This window comes from Eubalaena glacialis, chromosome 4 (genome assembly GCF_028564815.1).
Source record: "Eubalaena glacialis isolate mEubGla1 chromosome 4, mEubGla1.1.hap2.+ XY, whole genome shotgun sequence".
NCBI lineage: Eukaryota > Metazoa > Chordata > Mammalia > Artiodactyla > Balaenidae > Eubalaena > Eubalaena glacialis.
Genome location: NC_083719.1, coordinates 55,104,565 through 55,130,713, shown reverse-complemented (window position 1 = coordinate 55,130,713; position 26,149 = coordinate 55,104,565). Strand labels below are relative to the sequence as shown.

The following is a 26,149-nucleotide window of genomic DNA, read 5'->3' as shown; positions in this document are numbered from 1 at the left end:
CTGTTAGAAACAGGGCACCTGGTGGACTAAGGTGAGGCTGGGTCTATTCCTCTAAGCAGGCAGGAATGAATAGAAAAAAAAAAAATCTTCCCATCTAAGGAGGCCAAGGTCAGTCCTATAGAAGGGGAAATGGCAGGGGGATGCTGAAAAGGGAGGGGAACACAGTAGAGTTTAAAGTGGGCTAGAACTGAAGGGAGTGGGACCAAGAACAAGAGCCTCCTTTCCATCCCCCACCCCGCCACACCACTGCTAGGGACACCTTGCTCACTGACTCATCCGTGTTGCTTACTCCTTCCTTACCCTCTACTGCACCCTCTGCACCTCATTTCATTTTAAATTAACTCTTCTCTAGCTTAGACTTCTTACAAAACCTTCTCTTCACCCCTTGCTTTAACTGAAATGTATTCCTCCCTAGAATCTGCTTCCTCAGTAGCCCTTTGGAGGAAAGGAAGGCCATTCTTTCATATTCCACACATCCCTGGGCCAAGGGAGGCGTTTGTATTTCTTCATGTCCCACTAAACCATTTCTCTTGGATCCTCATGCAAAAGTCTCTTTTCCTTTGAAATTTATGTGGTCTGGCTCTGCCACTTCTCCTGATCCTTGACATAAATATTGGCTTACCCAACATTTATGAGGGCTTTGGAACCTAGATTATAGGTTTATTTTTCATTCCACTTCTTGATTGACTTCAATTTCCATCTAACATTTCCACCTACAATTATTTAGCCTCTTTGACTCCCATGACCTTCAAGTACTTGAGGCACCCACTGTCAGGGCCTTCTCTACTTCCATCACCAGGATTCTGAGTGCTACTGGAGAAAACTGCACAACCTTGCGCTTGGTCTCACTAATAGTTGATGGTCTGACTTTAACTGAACCTTAACTCAGCTCATTATTCCTATCTCTTGCCCATGGTCAAGAGAGTTTTCTTTCCCATGTCCTGTAATAGCCATTCCAAGTCCTCTGATCTTCTCAAGCTGTCTATTCAAATCCCACTACCTTCTGTAAAGAGATGCCCTTTCTTTCTATCTCGTAGGAGACACTGAGGTCATTAGTTGTGACTTCACTCATTTCTCTCCTTCGCTCCTTACTTGCAAACTCATCTGCATCTGACTTTCCTCTGTCCTTCACTCTAGTATCCAAGTAAAATGTTCGTCTCCTGTTGAAAGGTAATTCTCTGCTTGGTGCTTTAAATCACATCCTATTCTTTCCCTTGGGAGCTTCTCCATACATTATTCTCACGCCATTCTGTATTCTTATTCTTTCTTTCTCCACTGATTCTTTCACTTGGTACATAAATAAGTACCTGTCTCTTCCTTCTTAAAAATCCCTCTCTGAATGCTGCCCCTTCTTCCTTCCCAGCCAAACTCCTTCAAAGTATTATCCCTACCTGCTCTCTTGACTTCCTCATTTCCTGGCTGCTCCTCAATTCTCTGCAATCTGACCTCCCACCACAGAGTAATCTACGAAAGCATCTCTTACAGAGATTACCAGTAATCCATTTATCAAATTCAGTAGGTACTCTTTGCACTTATATTACATGTTCTCTCTTTTGTATTTGACATTGTTGATCATCCCCTTTTCTTGACATTTTTTTCTATGGTTTCCGTCACATCACTCTGTCAGCTCTCCTTGTTCTTTCTGGATCATCATCCTCCATTACTCTACTCTGAGGAATTTTCTTTCAGATGCTCCCAAAGATTCTATGCTTATTCTTATTTGGCCATTCTACACACTTTACACTCAAGGCTTCCGGTGTCACTTATATGTTGTTGACTCTAGAACTCTTCTTGAGTTTGAGACCACAATAGCCAGCTGCCTATAGGAAAACTCCACTTGGATGACCCTACAAGGCTCAAACTAGATATGGTACTTAATTAATAATTGTTTTATGAATCAATGTCCAGAACTCAATTCATCATTTCTGTCTCCAAGTCTGTTTTTCTTCCTGTTTATTATTTTTTTGTACGTGAAATGACCATTTATTTCTTTATAGCAATAGGAAATGAGATTTTTTGTGCCCGAAAAAGTCCCCATCTGCTTTACTGAAGGAAGAAGAGGAAAAGGTGAAATGGAATGACTGTAAGCTCTAGTCTGCATTATTCTACAGAGATGTCTCCCTTCTTGCTTTCACCACAGTGGGAGTTTGTCTTTGCTGTTGTCTGCATCCTGTTCTACATTGTTTAGGTGTGAGAAGCACAGGTTGCTTGGTCTGAGCAGGTGTTGTTATTTCTATACTCCAGTGGTTCTCAAATGTTAAAATGTAAAATATTCACCTGAGAAGGGTTTTTTGTTTGTTTTTGTAAGGTAATGGACACTATCCACGAAACTATAGGACTAAGGTGGGGCTTAGAAATCTGTCCTTTCAGAAGCGTCCCGGGTATTTGTGATAAACGTAATTCACAGACCACATTTTTAGAAACACTATTCTAGTATATTGGAGCTGCCAATTTGCCATTTGTTTTAGCTATTAAAGATCTCCGTCACTGAAAGTCCTATTTAATTGATATGCCAGTGAACTTGGGGGCTTGATTCTGTAAGATTTATACAGGAAGGCCATGTGTCCAAATTAGCATCCCACTGAGCTGTGTTTTTTTATAGGATACCCAGTTTGACTTCTTCGAAGATGGAATGAATGACAGATTTTATATGTATTGACTTGTAAAGACAAAGCCATAGTTCTTAACTTGTCCACTGGGAGAATGGAGCAATTTTTTTGCAGGTGACTGAATATGCTGCTTGGGTTTTGAGTGCAGGTGAACTATTATCTTCCCATTCCATTGTAGAAGAGAATAACGGAAATGTGGCAACTTTTTCCTGCTGAATGTTTTTCAACCTGACTTCAAAAGCAGCTTCCTCAGAACATGCATGTGATGGGTTAATCAATAACAGCTTGCTGATTCTGTGGTTTGCTCTTCTGAGGCCGGTGCTACCTATGGCTGGTATCCTAGCCAAGATACTGTTTACATCTCTCTCCCTCCGAAGCTTTGTGTCTAAAAGGTTTTTCCTGCTTGCCGATGGTAGAACTTACATCTAAAAACAGAGGGATGATTCCCAGCTTTTTATAGTTTGTGGGCTTTCTAGCCAGGGACTTTACAATTGCTCGATAACAACAACAGCATTAAGGCAAGCAACACTCATAAACTTGACATCACCTCAAAAATGACAACATAGTGAGCCATTCATCAGCCTCTGAGATTTCAGTCTTTCTCCTCAATTGCTTCTGTTTCCTTCTCCAGATGTGATAAGACTTTCCAAGTGATTGCTTCTCATGACTTTGGTGATATTCAAATGACAGCTAGTCACTTTTGCTATTCGGTGATTGTGAATAATTCCGAGCTTCAGCTGGGAAGTTTCAAAGTGTTGTTGTGTGACTCAAGAATATCTTCTGTTTTCTGCCCCCAGAAAGGACCTTTAAAGGGTCAGCAGGAGGGAACTGCACGGGATAAATATGCTAAAGCATAGATTAGTGCGATTTCCCATTAGTGGTGTTTCAGGCAATGCAGAGTTGAAAGATCGGACATGATTATTGTTGGAGCCGTGTCCTCAGGAGCCAGGCACGAGTTGTATGTACGTAACTCCAGGCAAGGGAATTCTCTGCCCTAGAATAGTCCGGCGGTTGAGGGAACAGAGTTTGGAGTCAACAAAGGGATGGGTTTCGGTCTTGGCTCTGCCACTTATTAGCCAGGTAACTCTGGGCACGTTACTGAACTGCTCTGAGGCTCTATAAAGTAATGTTAGCAATCCTCACAACCACTCTTTGAGAAAGAGCTCATTAATCTTCCCTGGCAAGGGGCTGTTGTGAGGGTCAACAGCAACTAGCAGCTAGCATTGCTTTATTCATTTATTCACTCAAGGAATTTATATGAGCAGCCTCTGTGCTAGAGGCTAGAGATGGAGTGGTGAGCCTGAAAAATTAAGTCATTAACCTCATAGAGCTTACGTTCTAGTTGGGGTGAAATGGACAGTAAACAAATTAATATTCAAGGTAATTACAAATTGTGATGCATGCTGTAAAGGAAAGAAACAACCTAATGTGATAAACAGTAACCAGAGCAGAGAGGTCAATTTAGATTGGTTGGCGACCTATGAGGTAGGAACTAAGTCTGAGAATATCTGGGGATGAGCATACCAGCTAGAGGGTGCCGCTGTGCTGTGTGCTTTAGGGCAGGCTCCTATTTAATTCTCACAAAACGCTGTGTGGCCGATAGAATTAGCATCTGTTTTTTTCAGATAAGGAAATTGAGGTTTATAAAATTGAATACGTTGCCCAAGGTCACACAAGTAATAGGTCAGCAGGGCTGGGATTAGAAGTCCAAAGCTCAAGTTTGTGGCCACAGCATGTCAGGGGTGCATCTTAGAAGAGGGAAGAAGCTTGGAGACCACCTAGCTCAAACAGTCAGTCATGTTATGAATGAAGCATGACGGGCCGAGAAAGCCCATGTGACTTGCTTGAGGTGGTGAGGACACGGCCAGAAACCTGGCCTCCTGCTCTCACATCCAGTACTTTTCTCAGTGCTCGCCATTGTCAAGTGGGTTTGCAGTAAAGGTCTTAGTGACCCAGTCAGTTTCCCTGTTCGATTCTAGTTTCTGATAAAGATAACAGTTGGCTGATTTTTGGACTCCTAAAGTGTACAATTGTTTTTGAAAGCTAAATCAACTTGACAGGTTTTGTTCTAACACAATTCTTATTTTTCCTTTCTTTAAATGCATATATGCACGTTATAAAAAGAAGTTGAATCAGTGTATGAAAGGGCATTTAAAAAAAGCCTTTTCCTCTCAGAGATATCTCTCCATCCCCCACCTAGATTTTTCTCCCTAAAGTAACCATTATGAGCACTTTTTGTGTACCTTTCTAGAAATAGTCTGTGAATATGCAAGCATATATGTACACATCCTTTTCACATAAGACATACCTTATTGCACACAATATCTGTACCTTGCTCTTTTCACTTAGCATTAGATGTTAGAGCTCTTTCCTTATTCTTATTATAGAGTTGACTCATTCTTGTTAATGGCTACAGTATTCCACTGTATGAGCAAAACTAAATATATTTATCCCATTGCAATCAATCACTATTTAGGTAGTTTCCAGTCTTTTGTGATTGCAATATGCTGCAGTGAACATCTTTGCAGAGATATTTTTGTGCACACAGGCAAGTTGCTCTGTAAGACAGACCTGTAGTGGAATGGCTACGTCAAATGGCATGCAGATTTTAAGTGTTGATAGGTACCGTGCAACTGCCCTCTGATGAGTGGGACATACCCAACAACTGCATGTAAGGGTTTCATCTTGAAGCCAGGTGACTGGTTGAAGAGTGGTCCCTTTTCCTGTGAAGTCAGCCTAAACCACTGGGGGAGCTTTTGGGGAGGCCTTCAGATTTCTCTGCTCTGGATTGCCCTGGGCCCCCTCCTCTTCCCAGCATGTTTATACCTGAAGCTGGAGGCACCCAAATCCCAGGGAACTCCCCCCTGGTTGGTCCTCTGTGCTTGGTTTAGAGCCTCCCTATGGCCCCTTCTTTGAGTCCTGGCTTACCTGGCCCCAGTTCCTATACATTGTTTCCCTGGGTTATAGCCCATAAGGCATGGCTTCAGGCAACTGCCCTGGCCTTTGGGACCTTGCTAGGCCTTGGTCTGGGGAGTGTGAGGAAGAGGGAGAGGAAGAGGGAGGAAGGGGGGAGGGGAGAGAGAGAGAAGGAAGGTGGGAGAGATAGAGAGATGATGATGATGATGATAAAGATGAGAGAGAGAGGGAGAGCGACAGAGTGATTGAATGTCAACTTTCTTATTTCTCTTCTCACACACATATCTTCTGGGTTTGTTTTCTTTAGACTTTGAACCTTAAAGGAGACTTTGGGTCACTGATTCCTTAGTCATTTTACTCTGTTCATCAGCAGGGTCTTTGGGGTTCATCACTGCTGCCCAGCTTGCTTCCTTGCTTGCTGCCATTTAAACCCAAAGGGAGCTAGAGTAGGGAAAGATCTGAGGGAACCAGAATCCAGTGACATCCACGATGTTCTCCTTAGGGAGCAATGGTGTCCCAAGGAGGTGCCTCAGGGGTTTCTGAGGGGGGACTGAGGGTCATGACCTGTAATGGAGGATGTTGGTGGTCAAACTCTGGACCACTCAGTTTTGCTTTAACCAGAAAGATTTTGATCCTGTTCATATTATTGGACTTTTGTGTAGTATTATATTTAAAAAGGAACTCTGCTGTCTAAGAAAAAAAGTGTTTTAGAAAACCCCCACCAGTTTAGTCCAATTCCCTCATTTGGATGTAAGGAAAGTGGTCTGGGAAGGAAAGTTGACTTATCCAAGATCATCCAGATATTTAAATGATGGAGGGGGGATTTAAACTCTACAGACTTCTAGTTCAGTGCCCCTTCTGCTGTAGAACATAAGTCACGTAAGAGCTTGTAACTGAAATGTAGACCCCCCTCATCAACGCCCCAGGTGATGGAGAGGTCTAAGTCTCTAGTTAAAACTCAAACCAAACCTTTGTTGAAATTTCTACGCTCCTTAAAAAAATAATTATCACTCTTGCACTGAACCCATCTGGGAATAAATGTGTTGAAAGACTCTCAGAAAAGCTGTTCTCACTGTGCCTATTTCTTCCCATCTAGAAATTCCAGAAGGACTTGCCACATAGTGTATCTCAGGAGAAAACTGTTAAGATCTATTTTCTGGCTATATTCTTATGACATCACCCGTTTCTTCTCCAGAGAGCTTGGAGAAAACTGAGTGGCAGAACTTCAAATCCATGTGAGGCACTGAAGTCACTAATATGGAGGGATTCTTAGGTATTTTATTTCTAAAATCACCATTACTGAGCTTATTTGTTTGTTCTGACAAATCATGCACACCTGCTGGCCTTTGCTGCCACGAGAACAGGCCATTTGCAAATTACACCGTAGGGAGTACATGCAAGAAGTACATAGAAATCAAAGATACGAGAGCACAAAGTACATGCAAAAAATACACAGAACATATAGATACAAGAGGCAGTATTCAAACATATATTTCTAAGCCCAAACAAACACATCTGGGAAATGGATCGGAAATGGAAACATACAAATTCTAGAGAATATAAGTTTCAGTCTAGAGGTTCTATTGATACCAATTCCCTCTGTATTATAGCCCTGGCTGAAGGTAGAATTTACTTAATAGTTGAGATTTTCCTTTGCTTTCCTTCAGTCTTTCCCTGTTACAACCACTTGAACCATCTTTTAAAAATAAGTCTCTCTTTGTGGTGTTTGGTTACACCCTTCAAATGCTCGTGGGCATTTACTTCCCCCTTCAGGCGTCATTTGGTCAGGTTCTGCATATTTAATTCTTTTACTTTTCCCCATAAATGAATATTTCTGGCCCTTTGATCCTCCCCTCTCCGTTCAGGAACCAGCTGAACTGAGCTATTGATGGGCTCAGGCCTCCTTCCCTCCAGATGATGGGGAGTGAGGGCAGGTACGTTCCCAGTACAAGTGCACAGATTTTCTCATTGCAAGACACAGAGGAAGCTGTGGTTTTGGAAGTTATTTGGATGGGGTAATGAGAGATTTGCATGGGGAAGCAAGGAGCGACAGAAAGTTATATCAAAGCCTTGGCTCCTCTTATGGGGCCTTCTGGAATTTCCTTGCCTTGGAATCCCTCCCTATTCCAAATAGGACTGGATAAATAGATCTTGAAAATCACATAGCCCATGCTTGTTTACCCTGGCCGCTTTCATCCCATCACTTGGTTATTGGAAGTATGGTGGGATTTGGTGGGGCTCACTCTTGGAGCCTGGTTTCATCTTTCTCCTTCACAGGAGCATCAGGAGGACTAGTGAATCAATTCTGGTGAAGGGTGTTCAAAGCCCAAGTGCACGTGCACACCACGATGATTCCCGTTTGGATTCAGTCTTTCAAGTGTATGTTTGCACGGACATCCATACTTCCCTCTTATGGCTGTAGCTGTAGTAAGTGTGTTTAAGGAGAGTTAGTGGAGCACAGAGACAGGCTCTGTAGTTCAGGAACTTGTTCTGGGGCATTAAACTAGATTACGAATGCAGTTCCACTACTTAATTAAAATGGAGGATTTTCATCACGAGTAAGCAAAGCCTGTTGTTAAAAGAGTTGATGTGTACAGACAACTGATGCTTATTGCTGGAGCAGCAGTGGGGACACTTTACCTGGGTCTCTGGGCTGAGATGCTGCCAAAGGTTCTCAGTGTGCTGATGAGAGAGGGGAGTGAGATTGAATCCTTTCCCTTCTACTGTCAGGTATTACGTAGTCAAGGACTGATTACGGTTAAAGGGTAGAAGAACGAATGACATGAGGACAGAAGCAAATAAATGAAGACCTGGGAACCAGAATCTCTTGTCAGCCAGAGATAACTACTTTTAACTGCAGAGATTTTTTCATCTAGAATGTTCCCTGGGTTTTCTACAGTCTTCATCCTAGGGATTAACTTGAGGCCAGAGCTGTTTAAGGAAGACATGGAAGATTCCTGGGCCACCATGGGCTTTTCTGACAAAATGTCTAATATGACAAAATTAGGTTTAGTCAAATAGCCTTAGTTTCCTCAATGTATTCATGCAATCAACTTTTGTGCAAGTGTGTGTGGATATGCTGTCTGTAACCATTGTGTAGCTAATGTGCCCATCACCTCATCAGGTGTAGTCACAGCCTCTCACTTTTATACTTTGCAGTTATTCGTTCATTCATTCACTCGTCTCTTCCATTATTCAACAGACATTTATTGGACACCTAACATGTGCTTGAGATAGATTCTGTCAGGCGCAAGTGTGAGTCACAGACCAGTCTCTATGGCCTTCAAACTCCAGGGAATTCAGGCCACGCTCTCAAATGGTCCCCTTCAGGCCTCTTCCATAGGGGTTGGGTGGGGTGGGGAAAGCATGGCCCACTGATAACTACTTCCAAAGAAATCTACTCTCCCAGCTCTCTACCTTGAACTTCTTGTTAGGGGCCAATCCTCACCTCCTTGTCTTTAATATAGAGTCGACTCATTCTTTTTAATGGTTACAGAGTATTCCATTGTATGAGCAAACCTAATTATATTTATCCCATTCCAATCATTCACTATTTAGGTAGTTTCCAGTCTTTTGTGATTGCAATATGCTGCAGTGAACATCTTTGCAGAGATATTTTTGTGCACACAGGTAAGATATACTATAAGATAGACCTGTAGTGGAATGACTATGTCAAATGGCATGCAGATTTTAAGTGTTGATCGGTACCACCAAATTGCCCTCTGATGAGTGGGACATGCCCAATAACTGCATGTAAGAGTTTCATCTTCAAGCCTGCTGACTGGTTGAAGAGTGGGCTCTTCTCCTGTGAAGTCAGCCTAAACCACTGGGGGAGCTTTTGGGGAAGCCTGCAGATTTCTCTGCTCTGGATTGCCCTGGGCCCCCTCCTCTTCCCAGCATGTTTACACCTGAGGCTGGAGGCACCCAAACCCCAGGGAGTTCCCTCCTGGTTGGTCCTCTGTGCTTGGTTTAGAGTCTCCCTATGGCCCCTTCTTTGAGTCCTGGCTTACCTGGCCCCAGTTCCTATACATTATTTCCCTGGGTTATAGCCCATGAGGCATGGCTTCAGGCAACTGCCCTGGCCTTTGAGTCCTCACTGGGTCTTGGTCTGGGGAGTGTGAAGAAGAGGGAAAGGAAGAGGGAGGAAGAGGGGAGAGGAGATTAAGGGGGAAGGTGGGAGAGATAGAGATAGAGATGATGATGATGATGATGAAGGGAGAGCGACAGAGTGATTGAATGTCAACTTCCTCATTTCTGTTCTCACACACATCTCTTCTGGGTTTGTTTTCTTTAGACTTTGAACCTTAAAGGAGACTTTGGGTCACTGATTCCGTAGTCATTTTACTCTGTTCATCAGCAGGGTCTTTGGGGTTCATCACTGCTGCCCATCTTGCTTCCTTGCTTGCTGCCATTTAAACCCAAAGGGAACTAGAGTAGAGAAGGATCTGAGGGAGCCAGAATCCAGTGACATCTACAGTGTTCTCCTTGTGGAGTGATGGTATCCCCTGGAGGTGCCTCAGGGGTTTCTGACAGGGATTGACGGGGCAGCATGGCACCTTGGAGGGCTGTGCAAGTTATGCCCAAACGTTGTCACTTCTTTGTTGTGGATCATCTGGTAAGTTACGCTTTCTGACTCAGTTTTCTCATCTAAAACAATGGGCATGATAAAAGGCCCACTGAGCACGGGAGAGGAGATTTAAATAAATAATGCAAGTCGAGGGCATGTTGTAAAGTTCTATTCAAAGGTTAGTTCTTTAAAAAATCCTACTATGTCATTTTCAATGTAATTTGTGTGTACTGTTGTGTATTTAGCTCATTAAGTGGGAGGGGGTAGGGGATCAGTATCCTTAAAGCATAATTTTCCATTTACCCCCTCAAGATGCAATTCCCTCTTTCTCTCACCTAGAGTTGGAATAAATTCATGTACTTGCCTTTGGCCATGAGTCGGCAGGTTCCCCAAGTGGTTGGGGCCATGCCTTTGTTGTATTAAGCTGAGTGTCTTGCCAGTTGTTGAGAAGCCTCCACCCCCAACAGTCCCTCGAATTATCTGTGCATGAAGGAAACAGAGGGTTGATCTGAAGGCCCTGTGGGGCACCCATTTTAGGGAGGCCCAAGGATTGGGGAGCCTCGGTGCTAGGATTTGCTTCCCCAGACCATCTGGAGTCAGTTTGTGCCTTCAGGCCCCTTCTGTTGTCAGGAGGATGTACATAAACAAACAGAAAAAGGCCATGTGAGAAGGTGCCGGTGAAGGACACAGAGGAAGGTGCCAACGCTGGAATCACAAAGGCTAGGCTCTTAATTGGCACCAAAGCAGAATGGACACCCAGCCCTCTGTCTTTTCAGGGCCACAGCTGTTTTGGATCAGAAAAACTGTCAGTGTGCGTGATGGATGATGGCACGGATTCTTGCTTGCCTGATAGGAGAAAGAAAACACTCTGCCATGTTATGTCTTGGTAGACATTGTTATCAGCTCTGCTCACATTCTGTACATGTGAGGAAATCACCTGCCAGGATGAGGTCTGACTGGATATGAGATTAACGTCTTACCATAGGAATCTTTTAGTATTTTAGTGGAAAATGCCTGGTGACTCTATTACCAATGCAGGCAAGCTATACATGGTGAAGATTGTTTAACCATGTGGGTTTTTTCCACTTTGAGTTGATTTCTCCACTAAGGGGAGGTTCTGTACTTGTCCACTGGTGCCCTCTCAGTGCCTACCAGGTACCCAGTTTGTAGCAGCTGCTCCATTCGTGTTTCTGGAATCAAGTAGAGAAAAGAACTGGTAATAATATTAATTAAATAGACCGAGGAAAGTCTAAGAAAAATCCAGAATGTTAAAAACGTTTTTTTTTTTTTTCCTCCATTAAGTTAGTGCTATTGGGCAAATTGTACCAAAATTCCTTTGCCTTGTAGCTTGGAAAACCATATGAAATTTTATTAGACCAATAGGAATGGGCATTTTCTTTTTGAAGTGGAGTTGGGTAAACAGTCAGCTGAGAGGTGACCTATCCAAGCAGCCAGCTGGGAGAGAAGGACATTAGGCAAGATGTGGCCAGGAGATGTTTGTGACCTGGCTGGGATGCCAGAATGGTCTCAGCAGGGCCTCTTATTTCCATGCGAGGAGCTGGCAAGGGTTGCCTTCCCAGCTTCAGCTTGTGGCCTGTGTTGGTTGGGTGTAGGTAGAGGGGAAAACAAAGGCAGGTTAAAATGGTGCTGGCATGCAGGGGCCTGGTGGCTGGGATCACTGTGCCCCACCTCTTTGAACCTTCTCCCCAGTGTTATTTTGACATGGTTTAAGGGAGGGGAAGAAACAACACATCAACTAATGTGGAAAACCTTTTTCTTCCCCGAGGTCAGGGATTGTGAGGAGTTTAAGAAGGCTTTTAATCACTTGCTCAGAAGTGACACAGTTTTGAAGGGAATTAAAACCAAATAACACAGTTATCCATTAAAAATACCAAAGACAGCAAACACAAACAAACAACAAACAAACAAAAAAAGTGTGTGGGGAAAGGACAAAACAAAAGTATCAAGAAAAAAATATTTCACCCCCCTTCTTTCCAACCTCCCAGTACTGCCTCTCTGTCTAAAGGAACCCAGATTCCCATGAAGCCCATGCCCTTGGAGGAGAAAGGAGACCAGTACAGTGGTCTGAACCCACCAGGCATCAAGGCAGGGCTGGGAGTCCATGAGACAATTAGCTGGCCTTTGCTTGCCTTCTGCCTGCCTCTCTCCAGGCCAGTTTTGATTTCTGTTCCAAAGAACATGGGTCCTTACATATCATATTTCATTGGTGAGATCCAAGAGCCCCATTTAAAATTTAGGTATATCTACTGAAATAATACTCCAGCTAGAAGGAGAAGAAGAGAGCTGGGGAATTTGTTTGGGAGTCTTCATCCTTTCCCACTGAATAGCAAAAATTCTAGGAGATCCTGCCGAGGATTAGAGGATCCTGCAATGGATTAGGAAGGGTCTTCTTGGGGGGAAAATTTATTGGAAAAGCGTCATATAATGGAAAAGAATATGAACTTTGGAGTCAGACAGGCCTGGGTTCAAATCCCAGTCTGCCCCTTACTTAGGGTGGGATTACAGACAAGTAATGTCACTTGCCTTTTTGTGGCCTAAATTCCTTCCACTGTATGATGGGTAATACGAAATACCTCCTGGTGGTGTTGTGAGAATTAATGGAAGTAAGTGTTTGGAACTTACTGTAAGTGTTGGAACACAGTAAGTGTTGGACTTACTATACCCTTGCTATTGCAGTTGTTAAAAATTAAATAATTATATAATTCATAATAGTTATATAATTATTCATAAATTATGAGAAAGCAGGGAGAGGCGGGGGTGATCAGACCATTTGTAGGTAGTAGCCCTGAGTGAAGCTGGGGAGTAGCCTGAGTGGATCTTTCGAGGGTCTCTCTCTCCTTTGTCTGCCACACTTGCTCTCTTCCCCCAAATACAGATTCCTCTCCTTCAGGCTACTGGAGCCACACAAATGGCACCACAGTGAGGTGATGGCCCATAGGGTCTGTCCCAGGCAAGGCAGAGGCCTGGTGAATGGACTTCTTGCCACCCAGGCACAAGGCCTTCTGCAAGTTGCCTTCTGGAGGTCAAAGAGATATAGTTGCTCTTCCCCTTATCCTGAGGAAGCCCCTCTTTCACCCACAGGTATGATAGACCGAGGTCCAAGGTTACCCTTCCTGGTGAGTCAGAAGCTACAGATGGCCACAGTGAGGACTCTGTGGTCTTCGAACCTTCCCGATGATGTTAATTTCATTTCTTCCCATCTCTGTTTCCCTGTAGAGATAAGTAGCAAACCTCTAAAAGGAAGACAAATACCACATGATCATTTTTGGGGGCTACAAGAAAGTGAGAGAACAGGGGTGAATGCTTCCTTAATAGCTGATCTTGGAGAAGGGGGAGAGGAACCCTGAGAAGCAGCATGGGTAGTGGAGACCTTGAGAAGGAGTACAGAGCTGAGGCCTGGGTTTGAGGCCTGCTTCAAAAAGTGAAAGAAAAGATGGGAGCTTGCTGGAGTCTGAGACAACCTCAGGAATGTCCTTGACATGTGACCCCTAAAGCCAGGTTTAATCAAAAATGTCCATGGCCAAGTCACTGTCTGCCAGGACCCTATGCCAAGGGTATTCCATATGATAGATCTCATCCTCATAAAGGTCCTGCAAGGTCATTATCACTCCCATTTTGCAGCTGAAACTGAGGCTTAGACTAGAAAGTGGCAGATCCAGGCTTTACACTCAAGTGTCTGATGAAACCTGTGTGCTTTTGCCCTTCTGATGCTCCGATATTATCCTTGCTCATTTCTTTTCATGAAAGAGTCCCATTTTCTCAACTCTCTGAATTCAGCTAGCAATCCTGAGGAAAAGGTGGCTGACAGGCTAATTCTTTCAGTAAAGACTGAAAATCACTAAGTCATTCCTTTCACGGCAGTCCTAGAAGAGGACCTTAGAGAAGGCTAAGAGGGAAGCCCAGAAGGTGGGATTTTGCAAACACTACTCAGTGGTAGTGTTTGCAATTTGCCTATTTATTATGTCATTCAGAATTCCTGAATTATTAAAATGTGAGTATAGCTCATTAGTTTCTGAGCCTTCTTTCCAAGTATTTTAGCAAGAAGTCTCCTTTCCTCTTTCCTCTTGAGGGCAGACTGACAGGGAGGTTTGCTCTCATTTGACCCCCTGTTCTTTATTCCATAAGCGGACCAACTAAGACTTTATGCAGGAACACTGCTTCTAGTTTTTGGGGCGCAGGATCCTTCATGCCTTGCCCTCTCCTCCACCCCTGTCCACTACTGTTAATCACCATCCAGGTATTACACTGGGAGAATCAGAAGATAGGGCAGTTAGAAGACAAGTTTTGTAGGAGCAAAATGATTAGGATTTTGCTCAGGGATCAGGCAGAGAGCAGGGTATAGTTAGTACAAGGAGGACCCATTGGGGCCAGTCAGAAAAGTAGAAAACACAGGGGCTTCCAGCATAGAAGATTGAATATAGGAGATTGGTTCAACATGTTTCAGAAAAAACAAAAAGTGAACCCTGAGGTAACACAGAGGTAATAATTACATGAAGCCATTGCCATCCGCCAGGGTTGGGGAACAAAGGGAAGAGGTGGGGTCGATCAGAACCCAGAGGCTCAGAGGAGGGTCTCACGGAATTGGGACTCAGACTTCTGAGGACGGGGTACCACCCAGGTCCAGATACCTCAGCAGCTCAGGGGAGAGGCCAGTGGGTGATAAGGCTAGTTCTGAATGGGGCAAAAGGAAGCAGGAGATTGGAATCAGCTGTCACTTCCAGGATGAAGGGCCATTGTTGGGGTGATGCTCATAGGAACAGAGGCAAACAGGAAGAAGAATGTTGCTTCTCCTGGCTTCTCCCTTGAGGTTTCCCTCTAGTATCCCCTATTGGCAGAGTTGAATATGGAGCCAACTGACAAAGGAGAAACGTGGCTTGCAGAGCCCCAGTCCCAAAATCATGGAGCAGAGCATAAAGGGCTGAATTTTGGCACTGAGAGACACTATCGTAAAAACTGACACATGGGGTGGGTAATTATGTGTGGTTGCCAGTAAATCACTAACGACAAGGAGCTTCATACTTGGTGTTTAGAGAGACTGTCTTTAGTGCAGTGTTTCCTCTGCCCTTCTGTGGTACCTTCCCTGTTGTGAATATTGACCGTGTGTGTGTGTGTGTGTGTGTGTGTGTGTGTGTGTGTGTTTAAGGATTAGGAAGAGGGCTTGGCCTTTTTCACGTCTGCAGGAGTCCACTCCATCATGCGGGGAATAAACACTATCGCTCTCCTCTGAGTTGTTAATGAGACTCCAAAATAAATGTTTTTCTTTAGATTACACCTTGTAATTTATGATTCAGTCCCAGAAAAGGACCTTTAGTGTATTGGGAAATGGGAAAAGAAGACGGTGTACTCAAAGAAACTTAACAGGGGCCAGAGCTGGAAGGATTTGGAATAAGGACAAACCCAATTGCCAGTAAACCTCAGTTAAGCCTCATGTCTCCAAGTCTTCGAAGCAGGCTAATGGCTTACAGTTTGCTCCTCTTGCTTACAGAGTTCCCGGAAGACAGGCAGCTCCCAGCCCCGAAAGCTTAGTAACTGAGCTTTACGTAACACCTGGGAACAGAAGACAGTGTGTGTGTGGGGAGGTGCTGATGGGGCCATTTGCAGGTTGAAGTTAGCGCCTGGAAATTGTTTATCGTCTGCTCAGTGTGCAGAACCCCTGGAAATTGAATTGATAGTGATTATGCAAGAGAGGGAAATGGGAGCAGAATAAATAGCACGTGAAAGGCATTATGATTGTTGAATGAATTAGAACCGAGTTGCAACTTCGTGTTCCTTGCCTGGGTCTTGTTCAGTTCTCCTCCGTTAAGCACTGGTTAAATTGGAGGCCACCAGGAGGAAGAACAAAGTGTAAAATTGCAAGTGCAGTGTTTGGTACACTCCTACGTGGCACCAAAATAGATAAGTGCTGATCTCATAAACAACATCATCTGCTGGCAGTGTTGTTCTCTGGTACCAAAAGTTGTCAGTGACAGAAATCCCAATAGCCAAAAAATTTTCCGATGGGTAGACTCTTTTATCTCATTCTGGCTGCAGAATTCCTATTTGCAGCAGCTAAGGGTTAATATAATTGAGTGCATAATTAAATTCATTTATCAGAGAGACTGAGGAGCTTGGGCTCTGGAGTCAGACTAACCTGGATTTCAGTCTCTTTTCTCCCACTTATTATGTGTGGATGATCTTGAGCAAATGACTTCCCTAAACCTCAGTGTCTTCATCTTTAAAGTGGGGATAATTTTACTCCTTCTCTTGCAGTGCATTTGTGAAGACTAAATGAGATGATGCAAATAAGATGTTCGATTGAGTTCTTGGTGCAAAAGGAGGACTTGAGAAATGTTTGCTGTTCTCTTTATTATTATTTACAATTGCTAGGATTAATACTTATTGAAAACTTACTATATACTAATTCCAGGCTCTAGTGATAGAGAGATGAAATAGACCTAGTCCCCACTGTCAAAGAGTTCATGACTTATTGAGAAAAGGTATTCAAGAACCTTTATTTAGGGAAAATGACCTAGCTCCGGTAGTTGTGTATGAACTCATTCTCAGAGATCTTAATTTGTGAGGGAAATTGCAAGGCTGTGGAGGAACAGCAGTGGATGTAAGGAGAACACTGCAATCAGGAAAGGAGCCTGGATGTGCAGGACTGGCTGGGAGTGAGAGAGGAAGCAGGAGGAGACGGCTTAGAGGGAACATCTGCTTTCTCTACCTGCTGCTTAAGTCTTAGGAACCCATGGAGCTCGATCAATGGAAAGGACACCAGCTCTAACTCCTGACTTGTCTGAATGATGCAGTGGTATCAAGCTAATGACAGAGGTTCTGTAGGATATCGCTATGAACTGATGTGAATTTGTGTCATACTGACAACTCTCTTGCTATTAAATGGCTTTCTACTTGCTCCTGGAATTGATTATTGAGGATAAGGTGTGAAATGTGTTGATTGCAAAATTGTTGCAAAGACCAGGGCCAACAGAAACTTCTCATAATCCTTGGGTTAGGAATGGAGTAGGTGGGCCTCATCTGGGCCTGTCAGCAGACCTTGATAGGCACCTTATTGCTCCTGACAAATAGGCTTTCAGTATCCTCTGTGGAGAGAAACAGGGTGGCCCGGTTCTAAAAGGCCCCTTGGAAAGATTTCAATGTGCTGTCTTGTAGCAGATGAAGGGTGGCGGGACCCTAAAGACCATAGCAGAAATAGCTGTGTGCTGCCAACATTAAATACATATAAGGGTTATTTGGTGGGCCATCTATACCTTGCTGAAAGGAAATAAAGAATATGTCAATTACAAGTTATTAATTTTTCTATCCTGTAATGGAATACTAAATCTCAGTTAACATATATGTTTACATGACTGGTTTTCTGTGCAATGGCTAATGCTCAGCTGCCAGTATTTGCTTATCTTTAGTGAGTCCCTTGCACATTTTGTGAGACTTTTTAGGGTTGATAGGCGATGACTATTCTCTTTCATATTATAACAGGTATTTGATAAACAACCTGAATAAAAAAAAAAACCCCATGAAATAACACTCCAGAAAAAGGGAGATCATGGCTTTTGGGACATAAATTTTCTTTTTTGTACAAACACTTTTTTTTTCTTATCTGGAGTCTGCTATTTTTGGTTGACATGTGCAAACGGATGAAAGAAAGCTTAATCTTAGGTTAAAAAAAAAGCCACTAAATGGTTTATATTTTAGTAAGCCAGTAAAATCCAGAAGTTTTCCCTCTGGATAAAGAGCTCTTTCCACATAGCATATATTTCCAGAAATAAAATAACTGGATCATTTTCCCTGTGTTCTCTCTAAATTGTTTTAGCTCTTGGAAAGGGAGTGCCATATGTGAGGTTTATAGTAAATTCATTCATGGGACGCTAGAACCTGCCGTAAGGTATCCCAGGGTCCATGCTATGAGAAAGCTGTTTGAAATATCCTATAATTCAATCATTTCAGATCTTTTTTTAGTTCTTTGGTGATTAAACCCCATTGAGGGGAGTTCGTTAAGAGGCTTTTATACACATACACGCTCAAATGGCAGGCTCTTCCATGAAAGAAGCATTACAGAAAGTCAGGTTCATTCAGCATATCACATAGTTTTATCATAGATTTTCATTGCCCAGTTTTGAATACATTTGAATATGTTTATTTATTTATGAATAGAGTAATTAGGCTTACTTGCAAAAGTTTAAATATTGATTAAAAATTTTATAACTGTTTCTAGAAAGCTGTAGTTGATCTAAAAGAGGATGCTATCTCTAACATTAAGGAAAATGACTAGGTTGGCTAAAAGGTCAAAATTTTACTCACTGCCCAGGGAGGCTGGCTTGGAGCAGAGCTTTCATAGGAAGCTTGCTGTCTCTGACTCTCCTGGTCTGATCACCTTCTCTCCCCTTTTCTCCTCAATTGCCTTTCTCTCCTGTCCAGAATGCCCTGCAATGTCTCCCCTGGGGATCTAGGTCCCTGGAGTTGTTCATTTGAATTATAATAGTTTATTTTCCCTGAAATTTCTTTTGCTTAAAGTTCCTTATTATAGATCATCTCATTCTCCATCCTTGGTTCATCCAAGTCCTATTCCTTGGTATTGACCAGGTAAAGGACAGGCCTAGACTGAACTTGGGAATGCAAAGATATGGATATAATGATAATAACAACATTGTGATTATGGTTACTATTTAGTATTACGTTAATGGCAGCTTTGTCAGACATTTTTATAATGGCAATGGAAGGTAATCTGAATGTACTTCAGGAGTGGAAATGTTGAAAAATTGGGGAATATTTACACTGTCGAATCTGGTGTGACTATTAAAAATGAAAAGTTGGATATACATGTATTGGCCTGGAAAGATGACCAGATGTTTTTTAGTGTTTTTAAAAAAGATAAATTTCAGAGTAATGTGTATAGTATACATTAGAGTAAAAGAAAAAGGGAAAAACCTCCCGATGTGTGTCTTTTTGTTCTGTGAATTCATATGAGCACAGAGAAAATATACACACCACATTTTACATTGGCAACATCTGAGGACGGATAGACAGCTGAGAGGAAGATTATGAAGTTAAAAAACTCATCTATGTAATTTTTATTGGTTACAAAATAATATCACTTTTGTAATTAAAAATCCAATCAATTAAAAAATAAAGATGGTAAATTTTTTATGCCCTCATGAAACCTAATATTTAATGAATTCTTCCTATGGGAAATCACTATACTAGATTTAATAGACCATAATAATCCTAATAACTCTATAGGTAGGTATCAATATAATTTCCACCTTACAGGTGAGGAAGTTGAATATTAGAGTGGTAATCTGTCCAAGTTCACACAGTGATGGAACTTATGCTATCATATATCCATGTATCTAGAAACTGGAGATCTTCTGAGGAAAGCTTAGGTAAAAGCACCAACAGACATAGCATTTTTTTTTTTTAATTAAATTTTTTAAATTTATTTATTTATGGCTGTGTTGGGTCTTCGTTTCTGTGCGAGGGCTTTCTCCAGTTGTGGCAAGTGGGGGCCACTCTTCATCACAGTGCGCGGGCCTCTCACTATCGCGGCCTCTCTTGTTGCGGAGCACAGGCTCCAGACGCGCAGGCTCAGTAATTGTGGCTCACGGGCCCAGCTGCTCCGCGGCATGTGGGATCTTCCGGGACCAGGGCTCGAACCCGTGTCCCCTGCATTGGCAGGCGGATTCTTAACCACTGCGCCACCAGGGAAGCCCCGAGACATAGAATTTTTATTTTCAAAGCATAGCTTCCAAGTGGTCTATCCATACAATGGAATGTTATTTGGCAATAAGATGGAATGCAGTACTGATACATGCTACAACATGGTTAAACTTTGAAAAAACTATTCTAAATGAAAGAAGCCAGTCACAGAAGACCACCTATTACATGATTCCATTTATCTGAAATGTCCAGAATAGGCAAATGCATAGAGACAGAAAGCAAATTAGTGGTTACCTAGGGTTGGGGGAGTAGGGGGATTGAGGAGTGACTATAAGTGGGTATGTAGTTTTCTTTTGCAGGGACAAATTGTTCTAAAATGAGATTATGGTGATGGTTCCACAACCTTGTGACACGCTAAAAACCTATTGAATTGTATACTTTAAATGGGTGAATGAGTTGGTATGTGAATATGTATTTCAATAAAGCTGTTATAAAAAATAATTCCATTAATGGACATCCTTTAATGTCCAGAAGGGTCTTGTATACCCTTCTGCCTACCTTGTCTCTGATTCTCCTGGGACAGGACTCATGCAGGTCAGATTGCTCTGACTTTTTAAAATTTATTTTTAAAAAAATTTGAATTGAAGTATAGCTGATTTACAATGTTGTGTTAGTTTCTGGTGTACAGCAAAGTGATTCAGTTATATATCTGTATCTATATCTATATATCTATATATTCTTTTTCAGATTTTTTTCCATTATGGTTTATCACAATATATTGAATATAGTTCCCTGTGCTATACAGTAAGACCTTGCTGTTTAACTGTTTTATACATAGTAGTTTGTATCTGCTAATCCCAAACTCCTAATTTATTCCTCCTACCCCTTTTCCCTTTTGGTAACCATAAGTTTGTTTTCTATGTCTGTGAGTCTATTCTGTTTTGTAAATAAGTTCATTTTTATCATATTTTAGATTCCATATATAAGTGATATCATATGATCTTTGTCTTTCTCTGTCTGACTTCACTTAGTATGATAATCTCTAGGTCCATTCATGTTGCTGCAAAGGGCATTATTTCAATTTTTTTATGGCTGAGTAATATTCCATTGTATATATGTACCACATCTTTATCCATTCATCTGCTGATGAACATTTAGGTTTCTTCCATGTCTTGGCTATTGTAAATAGAGCTGCTGTGAACATTGTGGGTGCATGTATCTTTTCGAATTAGAGTTTTCTCCAGATATATGCCCAGGAGTGGGATTAGATTGCTCTGATTTATTGAAGTTCAAGGAAGCTTGCAAGACAGCGTCAGTGGAATGAAGGCTCCCAAGGACCTCATTTGTGTGTGTGTGTGTGTGTGTGTGTGTGTGTGATGTCATATTCAAGAAGATTGTATAGATCTCTTGACTTACTTAAAATAATCTCCTCAATAGTACAGTAGTCCCTTTTGTCAATCAAAGGCTACTTTAATTTTGATGAAGTTGCCAGATCTCTCCTGGAGTTGTGAGAAGTCCTCACTCTGGGAATTATCATTAATTCTTTCTTCAGCCAGATTTTTTTTTCAACAACTCCAAACAAATTCAATTTCTCAAATACTGACTTTTAAGCCTGTCATTCTTTTCATTCACTCTTTCCTCTGACTGATTCATCAGCACAGGTTCAGTTGTTAGTTTTCAGTTGCCTGAACACTAGTAACAAGAGCTATTGTGTTTCACTAGTAAAATAGTTACAGCCACAGTTGTTTTTAAAAATTAAAAATAAATTATTACTAGTGACTGGTTAAAATTACTCTCACAAGCTTTCTGTTATGACAGTCACTGCTACCATTTGGGTTATGACTCACAATGCAACTACTGAGATGACTGAAAAAAAAATCTCAGTATGTTAATGAGGATGACCTGTTAAAAAAAAAAATCCAACAAATATTTATTGAGTGCAGATTATGTTTAGGACATTGGGATTTCTATGGGAGATCGAAAATCATTAGGAATTTAAAATCTTTTAGGAAAGATAAGGCATGACGGACTACAAGTTTGAGAAACAAGGTAAGAGTTAACAATAAATACCCTCCAATACTAGAATTGCTACTTGTTGAAAGTAAAAAAAGAGTCTTTGTTAATTCATTCCCTAAATAACTCTTCATTCAGCATCTCTTATAAGCAAGCTTCCAGGGGTGAAGTTGATACTTTGTGGGGCTCCAAGCCCCATGAGAGCGCCTCTCTCTCCTTTACCAGGAAGTAGGATAGAAACTCCTAAACCTCAGGGAGCTTACAATCCATGGGCGGACAGGCACAGTGCGATGACTCTACTGCAGTCCTGTACACCAGGCATTCTGTCTCCTGCCTTGGACCTTGCTTTTCAAAGGCCTCATGTGAGCCCTCTCTGTGGAGTGAGGAGCCTCTGGGGCTAAGAGAAAAGTGCCCACCCAGCATCCATACCCCCTTCCTCTAGGCACTGTGGGTATTCAAGGCCCTGAACTTCCCTGCCCAGATGACTCGAGTCAGTTTCTAGCACCTGTGCAGTTCCCCTCTCTGGGCTCACCTGTGCTGCTGGTATACGCATCCCTGGGCAAGAGGAGGGGGTCAAAGGGCAGCTCTGTGTAAGGGATGTAGGCAGAGCTTGGACATGCAGGTTGGGGTCTTGTAAGTGTGCGTATAAGGTGCACTGTGATATAAGAAAAGAAGGGGAGTGGGCTCTGGGCCGGGGGCTGAGTGTCCCTACCCACCAGGTTCTGAACTAGAACTTGGAGAAGTCCAAGAATTTATAATTCCAACCTGGCCTTCCAGGTCACTGTGAAGGTATTTTGTCAAAACAGGTAAAATAGGATGAGCCTCCTTTATTGGACAGTCTGTTTCTCTTGCCCTGGGCCTGCAAATGTGAGGGGTGAGTCTTCAGAGTGTGATAAGTGTCGTCACAGAGCGAGGAGCAACTCATTCTGATGAGGCAACTTTGTAGGAGGGCTGACAGCTGCATTAGGCCTTGAAGGATCTGTTTAATGATTTTTTTTTCTCTTACAGCACAAGCATTGCAGCAAGCACATTCCTTGGCACAGAGGTACCTAGAGAGATCTGCTGTGGTCTCTGCCCACAGGGAATGTGCAATCCAATAAAGGAATGAGATTTGTAAACAAAAGCTGCCATGAAATAAGCTAGGCACCAAATGGAGAGTCTGTAATACATACTAGGTACACACCGAGGGGACTGATGACTCATCCTCTAGGTAGTCTGTCAAGGCTTCACAGAATTATTTGATTTGGGTCCAGAAGACTGAGTAGGAGTTTTTAAGTAGATCAGGGCATAACTGAAAACCATTCCAGGCAGAAGAGAATAGCATGTGCAAAGACTTAGATGTGGTGCGTTTGGGGAACTGCACATATTTTGGTATGGGTTATAGTAGAGTTTATGCATTGGAAAAGGTGAACAGTGATATTTGTTCATCAGTATATTAAGCAGCTGCTTTCGTCAAGCACTAAGAGTTCTGGACTAAGCCTGATTAGAAGTTAGAGAGATGGATAGGGCTTGATATTTCATATCACTGGATATGATAAAGGGTTTGAAATTTATCCAGAAAGATATGGGAACTATTATAGTTATTTAAGTAGGCGACTAGAGAAAAGACAAGACAGGAGACTATTGCACTAGTCCAGGCAAGAGATAAAGATGGCCTGAACTAAGGGCAGTGTCAGGGGTGGCTCAGGACACAGATATGTGTGATATGGATTTGAGAGGACTTTTAAAGGAGATATAGAGTTGATATAGAGTTGATATCAACTCTATAACTCTATATCTCTATATATCAACTCTATATCTCCTTGATAAAGGAGATACAGAGTTGATATAGAGTCTCCAGTTGATATAGAGGTAAAAAGAGGGAAGGGCAGTATTAGTACTCTCAGGCTGTAGGGACCAGCATTGTGTATGGTGATGGCATTTATTAGGCTAGGATGAACAACACACTTCAGTTGGAGTGAGGCTGGAGAGTATTAAATTCTGTCCTGGATGCATTGAGTCATTGAGGTTCTTATCAGATATTCATATAGAAGTGTCTACTGGATATTTGGAACGATGGCTCTGAGCTCAGATAAGAATTCTTAACTGAGTATGTAGACTCATGAGCATAGAGGCATAGAAAAAAACCCCATTGGGCTAGATGGAATTGTTCACTTTTTTAAAAAAAATAAATTTATTTATTTATTTATTTGTTTGTTTATTTATTTATTTTTGGCTGTGTTGGGTCTTCGTTTCTGTGCGAGGGCTTTCTTTAGTTGTGTCGAGCGGGGGCCACTCTTCATCGCGGTGCGCGGGCCTCTCACTATCGTGGCCTCTCTCGTTGCGGAGCACAGGCTCCAGACGCGCAGGCTCAGTAGTTGTGGCTCACGGGCCCAGTTGCTCCGCAGCATGTGGGATCCTCCCAGACCAGGGCTTGAACCCGTGTCCCCTGCACTGGCAGGCAGATTCTCAACCACTGTGCCACCAGGGAAGCCCTGTTCACTTTTTGAGAATCCATTACATACCAGGCACCGTATTAGGTTCTGGGGACACACTGATTAAATAAGGCACAATTTCTTTTAAGTATCTATTATATGGGATTCAGAGGGTGGTATGGGAGTGCAAAATTATGTTAAGTAGGAAAAAATGGATCTTAAGAAAGTGTTTTATGTTTTGTTTGTTTTTTAGATTCAAATAAGTCAGATGTATAAAGGGAAAGGAGGATTCTATGACAAGAAGAGAACATTTAGATGGAATGACTAAGTGTTAACACTGGTAGGATAGATGGTGATGTTCAGAGAATAGGGCATCAGGCTTAATGATTCAGGACACAGAGATAAGGTCCTGTGTGAACCACTGGAATGGTTGCTGATGTGCAGAGCAAGTAAGAGTGATGGAGTCCAGAGGTTTAGGAATTATGAGATCAGGGGTTGGGTGACCCCAAGTCATCCCAGAAGATGGCACAGGTTGGAGACTGTAAAGCAAGTGCCTTCATCCTCACGGGACATCATTGGATAGCCACTGGAGGTGGATGGGGGATGAAGTCAAGGAAAGGTAGAAGGTGGCAGAGCTGAATGGCGTGAGTGTCCAAGACAGAGGGGGTTTCATCAAAGGCAGGAAGGATCAGTGGTGGGTTTGGAAAATGCTTGCATTACTATCTATCCTCACAGTATCTCCTAGAGATGGCTGTAAGGCATTTGGGGTTAGCATTCCTTGATGTGATTCCATGGTGAAGAGGGCATTTGTTTGCCAAGGAAATTTCATAGAGATTGGTGGAAAGAATTGGGAGGTAGGTCCACTTTAGGGGGCTAGATCTTTGGGTAGAGGATGAGGCAATGGCCTTGAATTTCAGGTGTGGACAGGTGAGGGGGATACAGAATTTCAACCTGCCTCCTGGCTCTGAAACATTCAGAACTCTGTCACAAAGTGATAAAACACAAATATGACATTTTGGAATGGAAATGTGTGATAAAGTTTTTTCAGTGATAATACTCAGGTCATGCAGTGCCATTGCTGCAACCAGCTTTGATTATCGGTGTGGATCTGGGGAGGAATCCCTTGAAAATAAAGGCTCTTTTGGAAATGTTGAGGGTGTCATTTTCTCCTCTCTATGCAAAAGGATATAGAGCATTCCAGGAAGAGGGATTGTCAGAAATGAAAGCATGGAAGTAGGAAAACTGCGTGGGGGTTTGGGAAATGACCAGACATGGGGCTCAGAGATGGAAGAGATGACGACTTAAGACTGTAGGAAGTGGCCAGTTTGGGAAGGGCCTTGAATGCCAGATGGAGGAATTTGATTTTATTCTGCAGGATAAAAGAGAAGTGACATGCGTAGGAGTTCTGTGGTTTGGAGATGTAGAGAAATAGGAGTGATGTAGAGAATGGAGCAATGGGAACAAGCTGAGCTGTCAGGAGATGGCTGCTGTTGGGCACTCAATAATGAAGTACACCTGGTCTCTGCCCTCAAGGAGCTTCCTAGCTATTCAGAGGGGGTCAAAAGCGTCTACAAGGTAGAATGTGATAATGTGAAAAGAGGGGTGCAGAATACCATCCTGACCAGTGCAAGGGGATCAGGGAAGCTTTATGAAGGAGGTGGCATTTGGTCTCCACACTGAGGGGGAGGTAGGGTTTTGATTTATGGTCATGAAGGGAGGAAAGAAGATATTCTCAAAGTAGAAATTACCTTGGCCCAAAGCATAGAATGTATTTGAGGGAAGAACAAACGGTCCATTTAGTTTATAGTGGGGGTTCTTAATCTTTTTTTGTGCCATGGATCTGCTTGACAGTCTGGTGAAGCCTATGGCCTCCTGGAGTAATATTTTCGATGCATAAATTAAAATAATAGGATTGCAAGGGAAAGCAATTGGATTGAAATAAAGTCATCAATAAAACA

The 26,149-nt window shown here is 42.5% G+C and overlaps 1 long non-coding RNA gene across 1 annotated transcript in view; it reads left to right on the top strand.

Moving 5' to 3' along the window:
* The window catches only part of LOC133089738 (uncharacterized), a 261,707-nt gene that overhangs the window by 200,490 nt on the left and 35,068 nt on the right, over nucleotides 1-26,149 (top strand). The gene's annotated exons all lie outside the window — the stretch shown is intronic.